The sequence below is a fragment of the Zophobas morio genome, unplaced genomic scaffold, assembly GCF_036711695.1.
Source record: "Zophobas morio isolate AGI-343-1 ecotype UQ-CSIRO unplaced genomic scaffold, CSIRO_AGI_Zmor_V1 ptg000038l, whole genome shotgun sequence".
NCBI lineage: Eukaryota > Metazoa > Arthropoda > Insecta > Coleoptera > Tenebrionidae > Zophobas > Zophobas morio.
In genome coordinates, this window is record NW_026972143.1 from 2,976,301 (window position 1) to 2,999,382 (window position 23,082).

The window sequence follows — 23,082 nt, forward strand, 5'->3', positions numbered from 1 at the left end:
AAAAATTAAAATATCGAAAAATTTAAAAACCGAGAAAACACAATATCAAAAAATTAAAAAATTGAAGAAACGAAATATTGCAAAATTCCAAAGCTGAAATATTGAAAAACCTAAAAATGGAAGGAAAATTAAAGAATCGAAACAGTGAAAAAATCCCAAACTGAAACATTGAAAAATTGAGAAATGGAAAAATGGGAAAATCAAAAAAATTGGTCTAAGAAGTTTAGACAGTACTTCCCTCGCTATCGGAAACGTGACGACTGCATGCCTATTATGTTTTTTTTCACATTAGATTTCAAAGCATTCGGTTTTGTAGTTCCTGATTAAATCAATAAAATAAATTTGCGCATTCATTAAATTTTTTGAGTCACCCTGTATATCCGAATCCAAAAAATATGAATGGAATGATAAATTACAAGAAGAAACTCATCATATCTTGTAAACTTTAAATAGGATTATACGGCAAACTTTTGAGCTGACGTCATCAATTTTTTTGAGGGGATAAGCAAATATCTTTTGACTAAAAATTTATTATGCTCTTTATAACCTTAAAACATTTGCAAGATTTCAAAGCATTGAGTTCTATAGTTCCTTATTTAATCAATACAATAAATTTACGCATTCATGAAATTTTTTGAGTCACCCTGTATATCCGAATCCAAAAGATATGAATGGAATGATAAATTACAAGAAGAGACTCATCATATTTTATATAATTTAGATAGGATTTATTCAGCAAAATTTTGAGGTGACGTCATCAAATTTTTTAGAGGGGATAAGTAAATATGTTGTGATTAAAACGGTCTTGCTTTAATAACAAAAAAATATTGTTCGTTTATAAAACAAGCTCGTCTTAGACAAAGTATTCGTAAAAAAATATGTCGTAAAAAAATTTACGTATGTTGGTCCCGACTGCGATTATGGTTTAAATATTTTTTAGAAAATCCTGTCATGGATGTAGAAACATTTGTGACACCCAAAGAGGTTTTTTTGAGGAAATTATCTTTGAATTTAGACCAAATTGAAATAGACACTAGGCAATAGGCACATTTGGGCAAAAGAAAGACAAATTAGGGTTACGGTTTCAAATTTTGGACGTATTTACAAACTTAGACCGACTACAGCAATAGCTAAAACCGTGGAGTTTCTGTTGTACAGTACATTTAGAGGTAATAGTCATACATACTATGGCCAGCAAAGCGAGGAAAAGCTGTCAAGTGTTTTGAAATAAATAAAAATATAAAAACTGTGTGGGTTGTTTATTTCAAAACGATTTCCTTACTTGGCTGCTAGTCCAGACAGGGTTCTAGCGGATAGGAGTGCATTAGTCGAAATTAAATGCCCTTCAAAGTCGCAAGATTTGTCTCCCGAAGAAGCGGTTAGAAAAAAAATAATCAAATTTTGTACATTGACAGACAGAGAAACTAAAAAAATAATCATGATTACTACTTTTAAGTCCAGGGACAAATGCTTGTTACAGGTATTTCACAAGTTTATTTTGTTGTATGGACACCCAAAGGAATAAATATAGAAAAAAATTATAAAGACGAAGAAATATATGTAAAAACTTGGCAGATTTTACTTTGGCGCATTATTGCCCGAAATAATTGATTCAAGAAGAAAGAGGAACCTGCCTTTGCGAGAGATTTTTTTAAAATAAATAAAATTTGTTCGTATTTTTTTAAGTACTTTAATAATTTATTAGGAGTACATTTTTCATCACCAAGACTTGCATATTTTTATTATAAATATATTTTGAAAATGATCTCTCGGCAAATGAAAACATATACGAGCACTTTTTTCGAGTAAACAATGAAGGGAGAAGTTACTGAGCGTAGGGCTTTTTTAAAACACCTCCTTTCTGGGATAAGTAGTAGATACACTTAGCTACTTATACGTGTTAAACAAAAGCTGTATTTTATATATTTTTTATTATTATTATAAATATGTTTATTAGTTTTATTAATTTACAAAGCAAAATATGTATTAACAATAATAATATTACAATGAATTTTTAGTAATCATGTGTATTGAATTCAGGATCCTGAGTGGAGTAAAAATATTATAGTTCCCCAGTTTTAATTCGGTTTTATGATAGTACCTCATTGCGTAAAAGTTAATTTCCTTAACAATAGATTACTACGGCCGGTCCTGGCGGCTTGTTATAAAACTGAGTTCCTTGCCATAAATTAGAAAAATCAGCCGAGAACTCTAACAATCAGTTTATGGTAGAGCAGGCGATAAGGGTTTTACCTGGAAAGTCGCTTCCGTAAATTTTAGTGGCGCTCCTATCGGCAAAGTACTGAACTAACTGCTCAAATTCTGTCGAATTGATACCCATTTTTTTCAATAATTGTTAGTTTTTCTTAAAAACTCTGCTAACCAATAGATCATTAATTTTCCTCTGATATTCCTGTTAAAATTATTCGACGTATTTTGCATTAATTTGTGGTCTATTTTGATTTTAATAAACACATTATTATTTAAACAAATTGTACCACTAACAAACATTTAATGACTCTGTGCCCTGTAAAAAGTGATGTTTTATCCATGTGCGAATTTTCAAGCGATTCTATGATGGTTATGACTCAAAAAACTTGAAGAGAAAACATACAATGGTGCTTTTTTTACGATATTTCTCAGCCATATTTTTTTAGTTGATTGAACTGGTCTCTGCACTCTAGAATATTAAAAAAACTGTAGTTTGATGTATGATACATCTATATTAATATCATTTTTTCATACAAAAAACCAAAAAAATGTTATACCTCGTCTAGCGAGTCCCCTTAAATAGCAGGAACTATAGGAGTATTACAGAAACTAAGTTCCATACACCGGGGTACTCAGTACGGCTCCCTCAAACAAACACAATGGAAGACATAAACAACACGAACGGAAGGCACCAAGACGCCTTACTGGCCAGATCTAGTCTACTGTCACACAGACACCTCCTTCGTTTCACACGGCTTCGTCTCGCTCACCTTCGCGCTCTCGCCCGCTGGCGCCTTCACACCCTCCTTTCCCAATTGTTGTTCTCCCGGACGGGAGGATTCATCGAGTTCAACCGATTTTGTTGCTGCCGCACCAAAAGACTAGGATTCGGGAAGTTTCTGATGCTCTGGTTTTGACTACTCATCCGGAACTGACTCTTATCGATCATTTTCAAACTCGGGGGAATCCTCTGGTTGGGAGAAGGAATCCTCAAAGTTTGCAAACTCGGGATCTGGGGTCTAGGCTTCTGGTTCTTGTTCAGAGAGGGATGTTCAGCTGCCACTTTAGACAACATTTGTAGGTTCGACATGTTCACGTTTTTCCCCTTTTTGGCTGCAGAGGTGGCGAACTCGTTCATGTTTTTCGCGGAGGTGGACGGAGCCTCCCCTTTGGCGGGAGGTTTATCTGAGAGATCTAAAGCCTCGATGTTGTCACACTTCTCGGGGGGACCTTTCGGCTCGATGCTGATCCTCGATTTGAAACTGAACGCTTTTTTGATGCGGTCTAACGGAATAATGGCCGGGGGCGGGCGCTTGGCGGGTGTGGGGGTGGAGGGCTTAGGAGCGGCCGCGGGAGTCGAAGTCTTGGCTTCACACGTGGGGGTTGATGAGGGTGATTTCCAAGCTCTCCTGACGGTTGTCTTCGTTTTCGGGTTTTCACTTGACGCCGGTTTCGATTTTGCTCACTGTGAAGTCGGTGTACTGGGGGGTGTTTAAGATCTTTTTCTCTTGTATGGTGATGGGTTTCTTCTCTTGTGGTTTGGGGGGGATTTTCGCTTCTATGGTACATCGTTGTTATTTTTCTATTGACTTTTGGTATTTGTCGGCGTAGGCTTGGTACGACTTGTTAAGGAATGTCTTCTTGGCTTGTTGTTCGGTTTGCTCGTGTCTTTCGATTTGTACGGTTGGCACTCGAGCACCCCAGTCTTTGTTTAGGGTGGTTTTGCTTGGGAAGTCGCTGCGGAGGGTCTTGGGGGTGATTTTGGCCAATTTTTCGGTTCTTCGGCAACTTTAACACCGTTCGTCGATTGAAAAGGTGTCTCAACCGCCTTATCTTTCTCGTTCTTTTCTTTTTTCTTCTCTTCGGTGATAGTTTCAGTGCTGGTTTCTTTAGAAACGCTCCCACTAGGTACCGTTGGTACATTTTAGTCTTCACTGGACACGTGTTTGTGCTTCACTTGCCTCATCTGTAACAACTTCTCCTTACTACTCATCTCCACCTGACTCTGCGAGCTACTCTTATGGTGCTTGTGCTTGTGTCCATTGTGTGGCGTCAACTTAACCTTCAACTTCAACTCCTCCTCTTTGATCGTGATCTCCGCATGTAACTTCCTCTTCTTATAGTAGTCTCTCGTTCTTCGAGTGCTTGTTTTTCTTCCTCTTCTTACTAAAGTGGTGGTACTCTTCATCCTTCTCCCTCTCCCTACTCTCATCCAACTTCTTCTGCAACGCCCACTCACTATCCCTTATCTCCGCAAACATCTTAATCTCCTCCTTATCCTGTTCCTCATAATCAAGAAAGCAGTCTTGTACTGGGGGCGGCTCGGCCGCCTTTTTAGGTACCTCGTGGTTTTGTACTTTATTCTTGCTCTGGAGCTGGAGGTGCACCAACAGCCGCTCCTTCTCCCCGCTCTCCTCCTTCTCCTTCTCTTTCTCTTTCTCCTCGATCTTCTCCTCCTTCATCGGTGGTGGCGGCGGCGGCGGCACCGTTTCACAACTCTTCATCACCTACAAATGTTTGCCCCCGTGCTAACGATCCTGATCGGTTGGATCTTCAGCGGCGTGAAAATCCTGTAGAAGAACCATTTGTACATTTTTGTCTTCACTGGACACGTGTTTGTGCCTCACTTGCCTCATCTGTAACAACTTCTACGCGATGCTAACAGAATCACTTTTAAATTTTCTCGACTTGACTGACTAATCAGCATAACTTTGTACGTAATAACAGTGGAAGAATTTTGGATTTGGTTATTTCAAATAAACAAACCATTGTCAATGCAGCAGTTGATATTTTATTAACTGAAGACTCCAATTACCCGAGCTTAGTAATTAATTTAAATAATTTAATTAGAACGAAAATGTTCTATGACAAGCCCTTGCATAATCCCGGATTAAAATCTTTTAACTTTTGTAAAGCTGATTTTTCACTTTTGTACAATTTGCTTTGTAATACTGACTGGTCTTTCATGTTTAAACATACTAATGTAAATACCATGTGCTTGCAGTTCTATTCAAAATTATATGAGATCTTTGACATTTCTGTTCCTAAGACTAAACGCTTTAAAAAACGTCAATATCCTCCATGGTTTGATGCTAAAATAATTTCTAAACTAAAACTAAAATGGAAATTATGGACACGTTACAAACGACATTCTGATTTGCAATCTTATGACAATTTTAAAATCCTAAGAACTGAGGTCAAAGCAGGTATTCAACATGCCTGTGCCAATTGTATTCAAAAAATTGAAAACAACATTCAATCTGATCCTAGCAGCTCTTGGCGCTTAATTCATAGTAAGAAAAAAGACAATAGTATACCTAAACTGATGACCTATAACAATGAACTACTAAGTCGACTCTTTTGCTGCCTTTTTTCAAAAATCTTTTATTCTTTCTAATCCATCTGCAACTATGTCTTCTTTAAACTGTCCTCTTTTGTTAATCAAATCGTTTAACGAATTTGAAGTATTTAATGCCCTACGGAAGATGAAAAACAAAACAACAGCGGGTCCTGACGGCATACCCTCTTTCATCTTAAGCGACTGTGCAACTGTATTTGCTTCTCCCCGATGTGCTATATTCAATCTAGCAATTAAACAGTGTGAGTACCCGTCCATTTGGAAACAGTCGAATATATGTCCAGTATTCAAAAATGGAAACAAAAATGTAATCGAAAATTATCGACCCATAACCTTGCTCTGCAATTTTTCCAAGGTATTCGAAATGTTGCTTTATGATGTTATTATCGGGCATGTTAGGCCTTATATTAGTACCATCAATAAGGCACACAACTGGAAATCACCAGGACCAGACAAAATCCATATTTTTTGGATAAAAAAATTAAATTGTGTACATATTCATTTACTACATCACTTAAATCAGTTCCTTCTTAACCCATCCTCCTTTCCAACATTCTTAAGTCATGGTGTAACATACTTAAAACCTCAAGATAACGACACAAAAAATCCATCAAAATACAGACCTATCACATGTTTACCGACAATCTATAAAATATTAACCTCATGCGTTACACAAAAAATCTATCAACACTGTTTTAACTCTAACATCATTAATGAAGAACAGAAAGGATGTATTAAAGGATCCTTTGGTTGCAAAGAGCAATTAATCATAGATTCCATCATCTGTGAACAAGCTAGAAAAGAAAACCGAAACATATATACTGCTTTTATTGATTATAAGAAAGCTTACGATTCTGTCCATCATTCCTGGCTATGCAAAATTCTGGAATTATACAAAATTGATACTAAAATCTGCACTTTTCTCAAATGTTCCATGGAATTTTGGAAGACCACCCTCCAAATAACCTTAAATGAACAAACAATTCAGTCAGATCCAATAATGATCAGAAGAGGAATGTTTCAAGGCGATTCTCTTAGCCCGTTATGGTTCTGCTTAGCAATAAATCCCCTCTCCGGTATCCTGAACAGCTGCAATTATGGGTTCAATAGAAGAATTAACAAACAAAGCGAAAACAGAATAAGTCACTTGCTGTATATGGATGACATAAAAATATATGCAAGTACACAAAATCAGTTAACAAACCTATTAAATCTGACTGAACAATTTTCCGGTGAAATTGGTATGTCTTTTGGTATTGAGAAATGTAAGACCTAAGCAATCAAAAAAGGCGTCCAACACCAAGTACCACATATAACCCAGAATAACGAAATAATCGAAGCCCAATAACGAAACGATACATACAAATATCTGGGTTTCTGTCAATCCTCCCACATCAATCATACCAAAACGAAAACACAGTTGAAAGATAGCTACCGAGATTAAAATTACTATTGAAGACACAGTTAAATGGAAAAAATTTAATGAAAGCAGTAAATACATTCTGCGTTCCACTGCTAACATATTCTTTTGGAATCATTAAATGGTCCAAAACTGATCTTGAAAATTTAAACATCGCAACAAGGAAAATCTTCACACAGTATAGAAGGCATCATCCAAAACCGTCCATTGAAAGATTCTCATTACCAAGACAGAATGGAGGAAGGGGTTTCCAGAACCTAGAAAACTTATATCAGAGACAAATCTCAGATTTGAAGAAATATTTCTTGAAACGAGCGGAAAGAAATGAAATGTTTTGCACCATCACAAGAGCAGATTTGAACCACACACCCTTAAATCTGTCGAACAGCGAAGAAATCCACACCGCCCACACAATAGATAAAATAATAAGTGGGCTAAAACAAAAACAACTACATGGAAAATTCTACAAAGACTTAGAAGAAACTCATGTCAATAAGAAGATGTCACTGATTTGGTTAAAGAAATCAAGTTTGTATGCCAAAACAGAAGGATTTGTGTTTGCTATTCAAGACCAAGTAATCAATACCAAGACAATACATCATCAAAGATCCAAACATAAGAAACGACTGCTGTCGCCTCTGCAAAGCAAAACCTGAAACGATCCAGCACATAGTCTCTTCCTGCAGCATCCTAGCAGAAACTGACTACAAAGCTAGACATGACAACGCCGCCAAAATCATTCACAAAGAATTAGCAACACTTATGAACTTAATCGAAGATACGACACCCTATTACACTTACATTTCATCTCCGTTCCTTGAAAATAACAAATACAAATTATACTGGGATCGCACAATACTGTTACGATTGACGGACGAATAATAAATCGGGTGTTGGTAAAACTCAAAAAATTTATTTCTTCAGGTCGAATTACAACACTATCTATTGCGACGAATATGTACAGAAATTATTCCGGCGCTCTCGACTGTCTTCACTGGATGAATGAATCCATTACCTACGGTCGCCTCCATTTAAACCCATAGTCTCTGATCGAGATCCTTCACGAACATCCATCGCGACTCCGCTTCGAGACTCCCCTGGACGCCGCTTCGAGACGCTCCAGACCTGTCTTTATGCGCCCGCCTCTCGGCCGTCAACAGCGATGATTCACCCATCAGCGCCGTGCGTACGTCCAGAAGGCTCTCGACCGCCATAGGCGTCGTACTGGGGCGGCGTAAGGGTGTATTTCGTAACACTGCCCCCCTCTTCAAATCCGATCGTCCCGATCGGAAGCGTCTTCGTTGTTTCCTTCGTACCGTTTTAGTCGATCGAGATGAACGATCTTCATCTTCGTCTTTGGTCCACGTTGGATCCGATAAACTACGTCATTTATTCTAGTGACGATAGTGTATGGACCTTCCCAGTCAGGAGCCAGTTTTGGGCAACGTCCCTTCTTCCGTCGGGGGTTATACAGCCACACTAAGTCATCTTCCTGGAATCCGCCACAGTTGGCCTTCACATCATAACGGGTCTTCATTCGGTCACTGGCAATCTTGATCCGGCCCCTCACTAGTTCATGCACGTTGACCAACTTCTCTTTCAGTTCGTCCACGTAGTCACGTACTTCCATTGGTTCTTCGGATGGCAATCCAAAGACTAGGTCACAGGGCAGCCGCAGTTCCTTCCCAAATACAACGTGAGCAGGTGTTTGGCCCGTGGTGTCGTGGATAGCTGCGCGGTAGGCCAGCAGGAATAGTGGAAGGTGCTGGTCCCAATCCCTTTGGTGCTCTTCTACCACTTTCGAAAGGTGTTGCTCCATAGTCCGATTGAACCTTTCCACCATGCCGTCGGACTGTGGGTGTAGTGGCGTTGTCCTTGTCTTACGTATTCCCAGTAGCTGCATCACTCTTTGGAAGACGTTGGATTCGAAATTGCGTCCCTGGTCTGAGTGAAGTTCCAAGGGCACGCCAAACCTACTGATCCAATTGTCAACCAGTACTTTCGCGACCGTGACGGCTTCCTGATTTGGAATGGCATAGGCATCTGGCCACTTGCTGAAGTAGTCGCTAGCCACCAGGATAAACTTGTTGCCGTCGTTTGTTACAGGGAACGGACCGGCCACATCGATGGCGATTCTTTCGAAAGGTGCCCCAACATTATATTTCTTCATCTTTCCCCTCGCCCTGGTATGAGGACCTTGGCTGGCCGCACACGTCGTACACTTGCGACACCAACTTTCGACATCGTCACGATGACCTACCCAATAAAACCTCTCCCGGATTTTCGACAAAGTTTTGTTCACTCCGAAGTGGGCTCCAGATGTTCCGGCATGAACTTCCTCTAAGACCTTGGAAACCTTTACCTTGGGGAGGACCAGCATCGTCTTAGAGGTACGCCCATCAGGACTCTCCCACTTTCGCTTCAAGAGCCCATTTTCCATGACCAAGGAATCCCATTGGGCCCATAATGCCTTCAAACTGGGGGATTGGTCGGACAATTCTGCCCAGCCGGGTCGTTCGACTCCTTCCTCCTTCCACTTTAATATTGGTCCGATTATGTCGTCTGCTTCTTGCTCACGCTTTAACCGCGCCGTTGTCCATTCTTCATCTTGCTCAAAAATCGTCCGACGAACGGGCAGGTTCCCTTCTTCCGCGTCGATCCTGTCGCAGTGCTTGCACTCTCCACACGGACGTCTTGACAAAGCGTCAGCGTTGTTGTGAAGTCGACCCGCTCGGTGTTTGATCCTAAAGTGGTACTGCTGTAGTCGTTCCAGCCAACGCGCTACTTGGCCCTCGGGATTCTTTATCTGCAGTAGCCACGAGAGGGCAGCGTGGTCGGTCCTGATCAGAAACTCCTGTCCGTATAGATACTTGTGGAAGTGGTTGACGGCTTTGACAATGGCTAGCAGTTCCTTCCTTGTGGCACAGTAATTTCTCTCTGGTTTGGAATGTAATTTGCTAAAATATTCGATAACCCTTTCCTCCCCATCTTGTATCTGCGACAATACGGCCCCAATTCCCGAGTTACTCGCATCGGTATCGAGGACGAACATTCCTTTGTCCCTGGGGTAAGCCAAAATGGGGCTGGTGCACAAAGCCGTCTTCAGTCTCTTAAAGGCCATCTCACATGTACTGCTCCACTTGAAAGTCGCCTTCTGCTCCGTCAGTTGGTGTAACGGTGCTGCGATGTCGGCATACCCTTCTACAAATCGTCGGTAATATGTGCAGAGTCCCAAGAAGCTTCGTAGTTCATGCTTGTCTCTTGGTATGGGCCAATCCCGGATAGCAAGAACTTTCGTCGGGTTGGTTTCTATTCCTTTCTCCGACACGATATGGCCCAGGAATTCGACTCTTTTCTGGAAGAGCGAGCATTTCTTGGGATTTAGTTTCAAACGAGCCTTTTCCATTCGTTCTAGCACCTCCTCGAGATTCTTCAGATGGTCGTCAAACGTTTTGCCCATAATCATGACGTCGTCGAGGTATACCAGACAGGTCTTCCATGTCAGTCCTTTTAGCACCATCTCCATCAGCCGCTCGAATGTTGCTGGCGCATTACATAACCCGAAGGGCATAACGGTGAAGTGATAGAGGCCACTTCCGGTGGAGAACGCAGTCTTTTCTTTGTCGTCCGGGTGCAAGCCTACTTGCCAGTAGCCACTCTTCAAGTCCAAGGTCGAAAACCACGCCGAGCCGGATAAGGTCGTCAAGGTATCGTCTATTCGAGGAAGGGGGTAACTGTCTTTCTTCGTGACGTCGTTCAGTTTCCTGTAATCGACGCAAAATCGGGTAGTCCCGTCCTTCTTGGTAACCAAGACTACTGGAGATGACCACGCGCTGTTGGATTCTTCAATTACCCCATCTCTCAACATGTTATCCACGAGTCTTGTAGCTTCTTCTTGCTTGGTTAGGGGTAGTCTTCGTGGAGCCTGACGGATAGGTTGCGTGTCACCAGTGTTTATTCGGTGTTCTACGATGTTGGTCTTCCCGAATGGTTCCTCCTCTGAGGCGAAGACATTACGGTGCCTACGAATGAGTCCTTTGGCCAGTTTTCTCTCAGGAGCAGACAGCTGGTCCCAGTTGACCTCCAAGCCTTTGGTATCCCCTTCCTTAGTCTCATTCTCAACGTCTTCTTTCTCGCAGTTCAATACTCGGGCGACTGGCTCACACATTCCGATAATCTCCCCTTTTCTAATATTGACTGCATTGGGAAACACGTTTGCCACACGTATGGGTATGTCACGGTCGGTTTTGACTAGGGTGCTCGCGATCAGGAGCTTGTGGGTCGAGTCACTTGCCGGCTGCACCATCCCCAAACTGTATCCGGGGTTCGTCTCTACTCTGGCGGGGACGATGACTTCTGCATTACCATCTACCTTCGTTGTCTGACAGACCACTAGTCTGACCGTTGCAGCTTCCACATTCGGACGTCCCAACACAAATTCTTCGGCTCCGAAACGCAGAATTTTCTGTTCTGGGTCGATCATTAAACCATACCGGCTGATTAGGTCCATTCCCAGAATGAAATCGTCAGCGATTTCCGCCACCAGAACTTCATGCTTTATTCGGAGTCGACCGAGCTCTACATTCACCACCGCTGTACCCAGAACCGGTGTTGTTTCTCCCGTGACCGTCTTCACATTCGTGGCGGTACGTACTGATTTAATTTGGCAATTTTGTAACCTGGATCTGCGTGCAAGGGACACTTCGGCTCCTGTGTCGATGATGATCTTCGATTCCCGTCCATTGATTTTTCCGCTGATTGTCGGACTGTCGACGCTCCCCGCGATACTTCTAACCATTACAGTTGTTGGGGCTTCTCTTTTAGCAGCCAGTACGCGCCCCGAGATACCGACTGCCTTTAGTTTTCCTGCTCCTGATATAGACGAGGTCGCGGCTGCGATCTCCTCATCGGCCCTGGCGATCTAACACGGCAATCCCTCCTAACATGCCCTTGACGCCCACACCTGTAACATTCTAGGCGCCCTCCATGTTGTCTAGAACTGCCCGTCTTGATTTCGGCAATTATTTCGCGGGCGAGTTTCTCAAAGTTCTCGCTCATTTTGTCGAGACTCTCTTGAATAGGGTTTACTTCGCCCTCAACCCCAATGCCTCGTATCTTAACGTTGGAACGAGGTGAGCTGTTGTATGCGGCGTCCACTTCTAACGCTCGAATCAGCGCCTCGGATGGTTTCTTGAACCCGGAGATTTGCAGGACTCTTCTTACCTCACTATCTCTTACGCCGTTTACGAAGGTTTCTGCTGCCAGTCTGTCTTGGAAGTCTTGCGGAGCTTCAGGATAGGCGAGGTGTACCAAACGTTTAACATCAGCCGCAAACTCCTGAAGAGATTCACTACTCTTCTGAATCCTAGATTTAAGCTGCGCTACGAAAACTTGCCGGAGGTGTTCATCTCCAAATCTGAGTTCGAGGGCGGTCGTCAAAGCGGTATAGTCCTTCTGGTTCTCTTCTGATAATGTCTGTAGAATCTCCAGGGCCGCACCTCGTAGTGCTACTACCAAAACGGTCGCTTTCTGTTGGTCATTCCAGCTATTCGACAAGGCCGCAGCTTCAAATTGCTTCTTATAAGTAGTCCACGACGTCTGCCCATCGAAAATAGGGGGTTGAACTCTCACCGGACTGAATTCTGCAGGGGTCGCAATTGTAGGTCGTGGTGTTTGCAACCTTTCTTCGAGCTCCTTGATCTTGTTTTCCATTTCATTTCTCACCTCGTCCACTTCATTTCGCACGACTTGGAGGATTTCGCTTCGGCTGTTCAAAAGTGTAGTTTGCATAGCTTTTAAATTTTCTTCCATTATTCTTTGATTTTCTTCCATTATTCTGCGATCTTCTTTTCTATTTTCTTCCATTATTCTTCGATCTTCTTTTCTACTTTCTTCCATTATTCTTTGATTTTCGCTCAACATTTTCATCATTTTTGTCAGTTGTTCCTCCATGTTGGCTGTTTGCGCTCTTGTGGTAGTCGGCATAAAATTTTCTTCTAGAAACTTCTAGAGCCTTGACAGATGTCAATTCTCGAAGCCAATGTCAGGTGATGAAAGTCTAATTCCGTTATTCCACTCTTACCGCGGGAGAGAATTTTCTCGAAAGTTCACTTTGTTCCGGTCTCCCCTAGTAGCACCAACCAAATTCGAATCCCGATTTATTTCACAATTAATCCCACTCCTGACACCAGTGTTACGATTGACGGACGAATAATAAATCGGGTGTTGGTAAAACTCAAAAAATTTATTTCTTCAGGTCGAATTACAACACTATCTATTGCGACGAATATGTACAGAAATTATTCCGGCGCTCTCGACTGTCTTCACTGGATGAATGAATCCATTACCTACGGTCGCCTCCATTTAAACCCATAGTCTCTGATCGAGATCCTTCACGAACATCCATCGCGACTCCGCTTCGAGACTCCCCTGGACGCCGCTTCGAGACGCTCCAGACCTGTCTTTATGCGCCCGCCTCTCGGCCGTCAACAGCGATGATTCACCCATCAGCGCCGTGCGTACGTCCAGAAGGCTCTCGACCGCCATAGGCGTCGTACTGGGGCGGCGTAAGGGTGTATTTCGTAACAATACTTACAGACTTAAACATTACAGCTAACTGACCAGACATCATACTTATCAAAAAACACACGAACGAAGCAATTCTCATTGACATTGCTGTTCCTAACACAAACAACATTATTCAAACATACCACACCAAGATTTCAAAATATCTACAATTATCGATAGAAATGAAATCCATGTTAAATCTTAAAAAAATTTCAATTCTACCCCTAGTTATCTCTAATGTAGGTGTAGTTCCAAATAGCTTAGTTGAGAATTTAAAGTCTTTCCATTTGAATGATTCAATAATTTTCAAAATTCAAAAAGCTGTTTTGTTAGGAACATGTCACATTGTTCGTAAGTTTCTTGAACAGTCTGATCATGTCAGTCAGATTAGATTAGCACCAGTAGGTCAGAGTAGTGTATGTCACTTTTCATGTGATGCGCGTATAAATGGTCGGTAGTTACGCTAGACTCATTTGTATGCTGTAATTCTAGAATCTCGAAAGTTGTTCTGTTAATCTAATCAATGCATATCATTACTTGGTCTTAGTATCCGTAATGGTAGAAGTCTTGCCTGAATGCCGGTCATTTCCGGGTCAGTGGTGGGTCTTAATAACTTGTCCTATGCATCTCCACCTGACTCTGCGAGCTACTTTTGTGATGCTTGTGCTTGTGTTCATTGTGTCCTTGTTTTTCTTCCTTTTCTTACTAAAGTGATGACGAAAGGGTTATTTTTTTAAACTAGTTTACGAACCGCAATTCTCAAATAATGGAATATTTTAAATCCGACACCTGTAATTACCCCCAACAGCCACCTGTTTTAAATTTCCCCCAATAGACCGCGTCTTTTACCTTATTATCGACTCCGAAGCCACAAATCTCGCTATCTTTTGTCGACGGATTGCAGGGCGCTGTTCTACTCGAACTAATCAAGTTGGCATCTTCGTGATTGTACGTGCTTGACAATCGATTTTTATTGCCGTGATGACTAGATAGCGGGCAATTTTGTTTCAGATACCGAGATATCGTTGGCAATGGGAGCTCCCATTCAGTGTACTCAGTTTTCAATAAGCGATTATCTCCCATAAATAAACGAAAATAAGACGATAATTTCACGTAAGAATGACTATAGAGTGGTGCTGCGGACCACGGAATGTTCCGGCGGGGAGACGATGGTGTGGCGAGGAGGGTTCGGAATGGGCCGCTGGAACGTGGGAAGTGACATCGTTCATACGGCGGATAGACTCGTAAAAATAAATGTAGCGAAATTATTGTAGTATTATTACGAGATAAAGGGATAAAAGCGGGTAGTTAGTTTAGGTTTATTAGGTTTCAATACGTGCGGATGTGTTAAGATCACGATTTAGTGGAGAACTTGAAATTGAACAGACAAAAATTTTAAGATGCAAGTGTGTTATTTTATTTTTGTTTGTTGGAGAAGTACAGTGGAAGTTATTTATTAATATTGACGTCTGATACCTCCTCGGTTGCCCCCCCTGTAAACACTGTCGGGACCTCCAATGGTTCTAGGGGGGTTAGTTCGAGCGTTTCCGTTGTATCCTCCTAGGTTGGGAGGTGCTCGTTGAGCTGTAGCTTCAGTAGCCTGAAACAATAATAATTATAAGTAAATATATACAAATTTTGTCAAAATATACTTATATATAAAAAAAATCTTACCAAGCATGTAAGGGCCACAAGCACAACACACACAAAGATTATACTTTTCATCGTGAAATACCGTAATCACAATGAAATCCAGCTGCAAAGGCGGCATTTATATATGAAACTTGACAATAGGCAAGGACATCTTCAGTTACGTGATCACCTATTTCAAGAAAATTATTTAAATATAAATAAATTGCACTTCATTATTAAAAGCACTTCTCAGAATACCTTTTAACGCTTTGTGAGTACAATCTGTGTTTGTCGTACTTAAAAGTGAATAAATTATAAAGGTAAAGTACAACGATGATGTAAGTAAATTGTAAAGTAAACAATCTCTGATGTTTACCCTAGATTATGACAACAAATATTATTTTATTATTAAGATCCGGATACATTTTTTTATTCTAATTTATAAACATCGATATTTCTCCTTGTGGATGAACTCGTCGCTTGTCGGTCTCCGTGTAAACGTGGCCAACCGGTCGCGCTCCTAAAGTTATTCAAGCTTATCGCCTATATCGTTGATTTTTAAGTAATTTACCTATGTAGCAGCTTCTGGTCACTTGTTTATTGCCCCCCAAGTGAAATAAAACTACCAGGCACCTACAAGTCATCAAGCTTGCTGCGGTCGAGTCATTCACTTGTTTATCGTCGTTCAATTGACCGCCTGGGATACCTACTTTGACTATAATCACCGATTCTAAACAACTCTTTTAACTTTACGGATGCGTAATCGCTCAATTAGTGTTTCTTCTCTATCATTTTCCACGGAGTTTTTACGAGCGCTTACACGTTCGGTGTAGTTTTAGGAGAGTTTTGTGGTTGTTTTTCGCTGTTACGATGTAGGGGAAACTACGATAATAAAGTTAAGCAAAATTGGTGCTAAAAATTTTCACGTATTTCGGTACATGGACGATGTCAAGTCCAACTTTATTCGTACAGTACAGCTAAAGTAATCGAATTTTGCTCATTGTTTTTGCAATTTTCGAAAAAAATCAGTCGCCCTGTATTTTAAGACATTTTCGAAAAGTTAGGTACTTAAAAATAAGCTCGCAATATTATAAAATACAGGGTGTCCCATTTGAAAAAATAAGAGAAACTGCCAATTTTGATTTTTCCCGCTCTGTAAATCAACTCAAATATTCTATCGAAAGTTGTTTCGCTCCTGAAGTAAAATGAAACATAAAAAATAAACACCCCATCAGATTTAAGAATTTAATCCGTTACAATGGAAATTTGCAATTTAACATCTTTTAAATTTAACAACCTTTTACAAGATTAATAGAGGCAAAATCAGTCTTATCTTAGCAAGCACTAGCCCCGCCCATCCGCCCCCTATTTGCTCAGAGGATATGTCATTTGCCAAAATAAAGTGTTATCTTAGCTACTACTAGCTCCGCCCACCCGCCCCCTATTTTCTCATAGGATATGCCATTTGCCAAAATAAGTCTTATCTTAGCAAGTACTAGCCCCGCCCCCTATTTTCTCAGAGTATATGTTATTTGACAAAATAAGTCTTATCATAGCAAGTACTAGCCCCGCCCACCCGTCCTCTATTTTCTTAAAAAAAAGCTCAAAATGCTAGTATGTATTTGCTAAGAGAAGATTTTGACAAAAGACATCATTCTCTGAGAAAATAGAGGGTGGGTGGGTGGGCGGGGCTAGTACTTCCTAAAGTAAAACTGATGAGTAAAAACTCATCATATTTTGCACATTTCGTGTAGAATTTATTCGGCAAAATTTTGGGGGGATAAACAGACATATTTTGATTAACAGTTTACCAGGCTTACAATAACTTTAAAACGTCTGCAAGATTTCAAAGAATTTAGTTTTGGAATTCTTGATTTATTCAATAAAAAACTGACTGATTCATTTTTTTTTAATTTAGTTAAACAGTTCAAAAAAATTAATGTGAGTCCGTTTATTTTATTGATTAAATCAGGAACGGCTCACTCCATTTTCCCAGAAAATTTTGGGAATAAAGTACTGTTATTTTGGTTTTAAAGGTTATCAAATTGGCGGGTAATATGAAATACTAATTTTTACTCGAATAGGGATTTAAAATTTGTATGTCTTACCGTTTTATTATTGGTCTATAATGGCGTGGATTTGAGGTGTTATTAGCCAAATAATACCCTAGGGCATTAAGACTAGTTGTCATAATAATGTCATCAGGAAACGTAATCGGCTGGAAACCAACTGTTATTTGGTGTATTGCTGGTTGTATTATTGAAACCACGATCTGCAGCAAAATAAAAAAATCCAAAAGGGCCAAGAAACTCAAAAACCCAAGAAAACCAAGTAATTAAAAAAAATCGGGTAAAATAAATAAACAAAAATTCCAAAAAGTAAAAAAATAAAAAGCTAAGAAATGCAATAAACTTAAGAACCTTAAGAATACAAGTAATCTAAAAATTCTAAAATATCCAAAAAAGGAACAAGAAACAAAGGATTTACGAAATCCAAAAAATCTAAAAAAGTCTAAGGAATCCAAAAAACTCAAGAAATTCGATAATTTCAATAATTCAAAAAAAAATTAAAAAAGAAAGAAAAGAATTTAAGAAATCCAAAAAATCTAAAAAAATTAAAAAAAAAACAAGAAATCGAAAAATTCCAAAAATACGAATAATCCAACATAATATCCCAAAAAGTAAAAAAAAAACAAAAAAAAGACGCTAAGAAATGCAAGAAATCCAAAAACCTTAAGAATTTCAACAATCCAAAATTCGAAAATATCCAAAAAATTAAAAAAAGGAACAAAAAATCAATGGAATTAAGATATCAAAAAGATCTAAAAAATTTAAAATATCCAAACAATCAAAAAAAAAATGGAAAATAAAAAAACAAAAAAATTAAGCATATCTAAGAAAAAAAAGAAAGAAAAAATTTAATAAAGCCAAAAAATCAAAATTTGCAAAAAATCCGAAACATTCGAAGAAAGATCCAAAAGATCCAAAAATTAAAAAGCCCAAAAATAAAAAAAAATTGAAAAAATTAGACATCCAATAATTCAAAAAATACAAAAAAATTAAAAACATGGAAATAAAAAGAGCAAAAAAATTAAAACTGTATCTACTTACAAAAAATCAAAAAAGCTCAAAACCGAAACAAAGCAGAAATTCAAAAAATCCGAAAACTCCAATAAAACGAAAAATCTAGAAAAATCGATAAAATCTGAAAAATCCAAACAAAGATGTAGAAGATTTAAGAGATTAAAAGATTCAAAAAGTCCAAAAAATCCACATAATCCGAGAAATCTGAAAACCCCGAAAACTCCAAGAAATTTAAAAAAATCCGAAAAATCTAAAATGTGCAAGTAACCTCCAGGAAAGCCAATAATTCCAAAAATCCAGAAAAAAAAAACAAAAAAGTCTAGAGAATCCATGTAATCTAGTAAAATCCGGAAAATCTAAAAAATCCAAGAGAGTCCAAGAACCTCAAGAAATCCATTAATCCAAAAAATCGAAAATGTTTATAAAATAAAAAAAAGGCAAATGAATTAAGAAGTCCAAAATATCTAAAAAATTCAAGAAAGCCAAGAACCTTAAGAATTCCAATAATCCAAAAATTCAAAAATATCCAAAAAATTACAAAAAGAAACAAAAAATCAATGGATTTAAGAAATCAAAAAAATTTAAAAAAATGAAAATATCCAAACATCCAAAAAAAAGGAAAATAAAAAACAAGAAAAATTAAGCTTATCTAAAAAAAAAGAAAGAAAAAATTGAATAAAGCCAAAAAAAAACAAAATTTGCAAAAAATCCGAAAAATTCGAAGAAAGATCAAAAAATAAAAAAAATCGAAAAATTGAAAAAATCTTGAAAGTTCGAAAAATCTAAAAAATGAAAGAAACTTAAAACACCCAAGATATCCTTAGAAATTCAAAAAATCGAAAATATTCTAAAAACAAAAAAAAACAAATAATCAAAGGAATTACGAAAGCCAAACAAAAATTCAAAAAATTTGAAGAAATGTAAAAAACTCAAAAATTTCGATAATTTCAATAAACTAAAAAATCAAAAATATCGAAGAAATAAAAAAAAAACAAGGGATTTAAGAAAGACAAAAATTCTAAAAAATTCAAGAAAGCCAAGAAGTTTATAAAACTTTAGAAATCCAATAATTCAAAAAATCCAAAAAATAAAAAATCTGGAAATAAAAAAAAACAAAAAAATTAAAATTATATCTACAAAAAATGAAAAAAGGTCAAAAACGAAACAAAACAGAAATTCAAAAAATCCGAAAACTCCAATAAAACGAAAAATCCAGAAAATTGATAAAATTTGAAAAATCCAAACAAGGATATAGAAAATTTAAGAGAACAAAAAATCCAAAAAGTCCAAACAATCCACGTAAGCCGAGAAATCTGAAACACCCGAAAACTCCAAAAAATTTTAAAAATCCGAAAAATCTAGAAAATGCAAGTAACCCTCAGGAAATTCAATAATTCCAAAAATCCAAAAAATAAAAAAATTAAAAAAGTCTACAGAATCCATGTAATCCGGTAAAATCCGGAAAATCTAAAAAATCCAACAAAGTCCAAGAACCTCAAGAAATCCATTAATCCAAAAAATCGAAAATGTGTAAAAAATTAAAAAAAGTCAAAGGAATTAAGAAGTCCACAATATCTAAAAAAATCAAGAAAGCCAAGAACCTTATGAATTCCAATAATCCAAAAATTCGAAAATATCCAAAAAATTAAAAAAAGAAACAAAAAATCAATGGAATTAAGAAAACAAAAAAATCTAAAAAATTGAAAATATTCAAACAATCCAAAAAAAAAATGGAAAATGAAAAAACAAAAAAATTAAGTTTATCTAAGAAAAAAAGAAAGAAAAAATTTAATAAAGCCAAAATAGCAAAATTTGCAAAAAATCCGAAAAATTCCAAAAAATCCAAAAGATCCAAAAAATTAAAAAGTCCAAGAATAAAAATAAATCAAAAAATCGAAAAAACCCTGAAAGTCTGAAAAATCTAAAGAATGGAGGAAACTCAAAAAACCCAAAATATCCTTAGAAATTCAAAAAATCGAAAAAATTCTAAAATAAAAATAAAACAAATAATCAAAGGAATTACGAAATCCAAAGAAAAAATCCAAAAATTTCAAGCAATTTAAAAAACTCAAAAATTTCGATAATTTCAATAAACTAAAAAATCGAAAATATCGAACAAATTAAAAAAAAGCAAGGGATTTAAGGAAGAAGAAAATTCCAAAAAATTCAAGGAAGCCAAGAAGTTTATAAAACTTTAGAAACCCAACAATTCAAAAAATCCAAAAAATAAAAAATCTAGAAATAAATAAAACTAAAAAATATAAATTATATCTACAAAAAAACAAAAAAGGTCAAAAACGAAAAAAAAACAGGAATTCAAAAAATCCGAAAACTCCAATAAAACGAAAAATCCAGAAAAATCGATAAAATCTGAAAAATCAGAACAAAGATATAGAAGATTTAAGAGACCAAAAGATCCAAAAAGTCCAAACAGTCCACGTAAACCGAGAAATCTGAAACACTCGAAAACTCCAAAAAATGTAAAAAACCCGAAAAATCTAAAAAATGCAAGTTATCCTCAGGAAATCCAATAGTTCCAAAAATTAAAAAACAGTCTAGAGAATCCATGTAATCCAGTTTAATTCGAAAAATCTAAAAAATCCAAGAAAGTCCAAGAACTCAAGAAATCCATTAATCCAAAAAATCGAAAATATTTAAAAAATAAAAAAAAATCAAAGGAATTAAAAACTCCAAAATATCTAAAAAATTCAAGAAAGCCAAGAATCTTAAGAATTCCAATAATCCAAAAATTCAAAAACATCCAAAAAATTAAAAAAATAAACAAAAAAATCAATGGAATTAAGAAATCAAAAAAATTAAAAAAAAAAGAAAATATCCAAAGAATCCAAAAAAAAAATGGAAAATAAAAACAAAAAAAATTAAGCTTATCAAAAAAAAAAGAAAGAAAAAATTTAATAAAGCCAAAAAAACAAAATTTGCAAAAAATCCGAAAAATTCGAAGAAAGGTCCAAAAGATCCAAAAAATTAAAAAGTCCAAAAATAAAAAATCCGGAAATAAATAAAACAAAAAAATTAAAATCATATCTACAAAAAATCAAAAAAGGTCAAAAACGAAACAAAACAGAAATTCAAAAAATCTGAAAACTATAATAAAACGAAAAATCCAGAAAAATCGATAAAGTCTGAAAAATCCAAACAAAGATGTAGAAGATTTAAGAGACTAAGAATCCAAAAAGTCCACAAAATCCACATAATCCGAAAAATCCGAAAACTCCAAAATATTTAAAAAATCCGAAAAATCTAAAAAATGCAAGTAACCCTCAGGAAATCCAGTAATTCAAAAAATCCAAATAATTGAAAGTATTCCAAAAATCCAAAAAGAAGCAAAAAAATATCCAATAAACAAAAATCCTAAAAATCCGAAAAACCAAAAAAATCCAGAGAATCTATGTAATCCAGTAAAACCCGGAAAATCTAAAAAATCCAAGAAAGTCCAAAAACCTCAAGAAATCCATTAATCCAAAAAATCGAAAATGTCTAAAAAATGAAAAAAGTCAAAGGATTTAAGAAGTCCAATAATTCCAAAAATCAAAAGAACGAAAATATCCCAAATATCCAAGAAAAATCAACCCAAAATTGAGTAAATCCAAAAAATTTGAATAACAATCAAAAAAATTCAAGAAACTTCAAGGACCTTAAGAAATCCAATAATTCAAAAAATCGAAAAACTCAAGAACTCTAAGCTTCCAAAAATCGACAAAATCAGAAAAAAAAATCAAAAAATAAAAATTTTCCAAAAAATCGAAAAAAGTGAATAAATACGAAAAAAAAAACAAAAATCTGAAAAACCCAAACTATCCAGAAAACCTGAAAACGGAGGAAATCCAAATTTAATCCAAAAAATAAAAAATAAAAAAACAAAAAATCTAAAAATCTCCAAAACCATAAAAAATCGGAACATCCAAAAAAATGGATAAACTAAAGAAACGCAAAAAATCTAAGAAACAACATTTGCGTCTTATCAGTACGTTAGTTTTTTTTATGGTTAATTTACTGTTTAAATCCGAGGAAATAAATTAGTTCTTCTGATGGGGTAAATGCAACCAATAAAAGAATGTACAAACATGACTTTTTTCAGAAATATCAAAACTAAACGTTAAGAAGACATAAAATGTTGTATATACCACGTATATTATCTGACATTTATAAAGGGGCCTAAACTACTCATAATACCCTTGGCACATAAATAACTATTAAATTTTATACTTTAACGGCGTTTTCTTTCACAGGCCCCAAGCTTTGGCATCGAGTACACGATTCTAGTGCCCTAACCCTCCACCACAACCAATGTTGTATTCGACTAAAAAATTGTGCTTATAAAAAATACAAAAAGAGTGGATTTTTATCTTTTAAGTAGTTTATTTGGTTTCTGTTGAATTCAATAAAGATTGTTATTATTACTATTAGAAAATATTACTATTACTATTATTATTATAACCTATAGCTTCCCAAGTTCAGCCACAGACAACCCATATTCAGATCATCACAAATCAAAAAGACGAAAATTAAGAAAAGAATCCGAAAAGTAAAAAACCGCTCTCTTCTCGCTCTCCTCTTTCCCTTCTTCCACACTCTCCACCCGCAAAAACCATACACAACAGCCAGCGCTAACCACCGGGATACCTTCACGCCACCCACCGCCCTCTCGTCCGCGCCGCCTCCGCAAAATCGCTCTCCCGCGCCGGGGGCGGCCCCCGCCCCGCTCCCCCCGAAATCATGCCCGGATCCCGCTCCCGTTTTTTGCGTTAATTAAGGCCGGGTCTAATATGAGTTTTTGTGGGTCCACATGA

General features: G+C 37.1%; 1 long non-coding RNA gene and 1 pseudogene across 1 annotated transcript; both read right to left on the reverse strand.

Annotated features, from left to right (window-relative positions):
• Positions 1-2,861: 2,861 nt before the first annotated feature.
• LOC135139965 (hepatoma-derived growth factor-related protein 2-like) lies at positions 2,862-4,804 on the reverse strand (annotated as a pseudogene).
• A 10,145-nt stretch (positions 4,805-14,949) lies between these two features.
• LOC135139891 (uncharacterized) lies at positions 14,950-15,373 on the reverse strand. The gene is made up of 2 exons (XR_010282219.1): positions 15,231-15,373; positions 14,950-15,156 (listed from the first exon to the last, which is right to left on the reverse strand). It is a non-coding gene; the product is annotated as an uncharacterized LOC135139891 (long non-coding RNA).
• Positions 15,374-23,082: the final 7,709 nt, after the last annotated feature.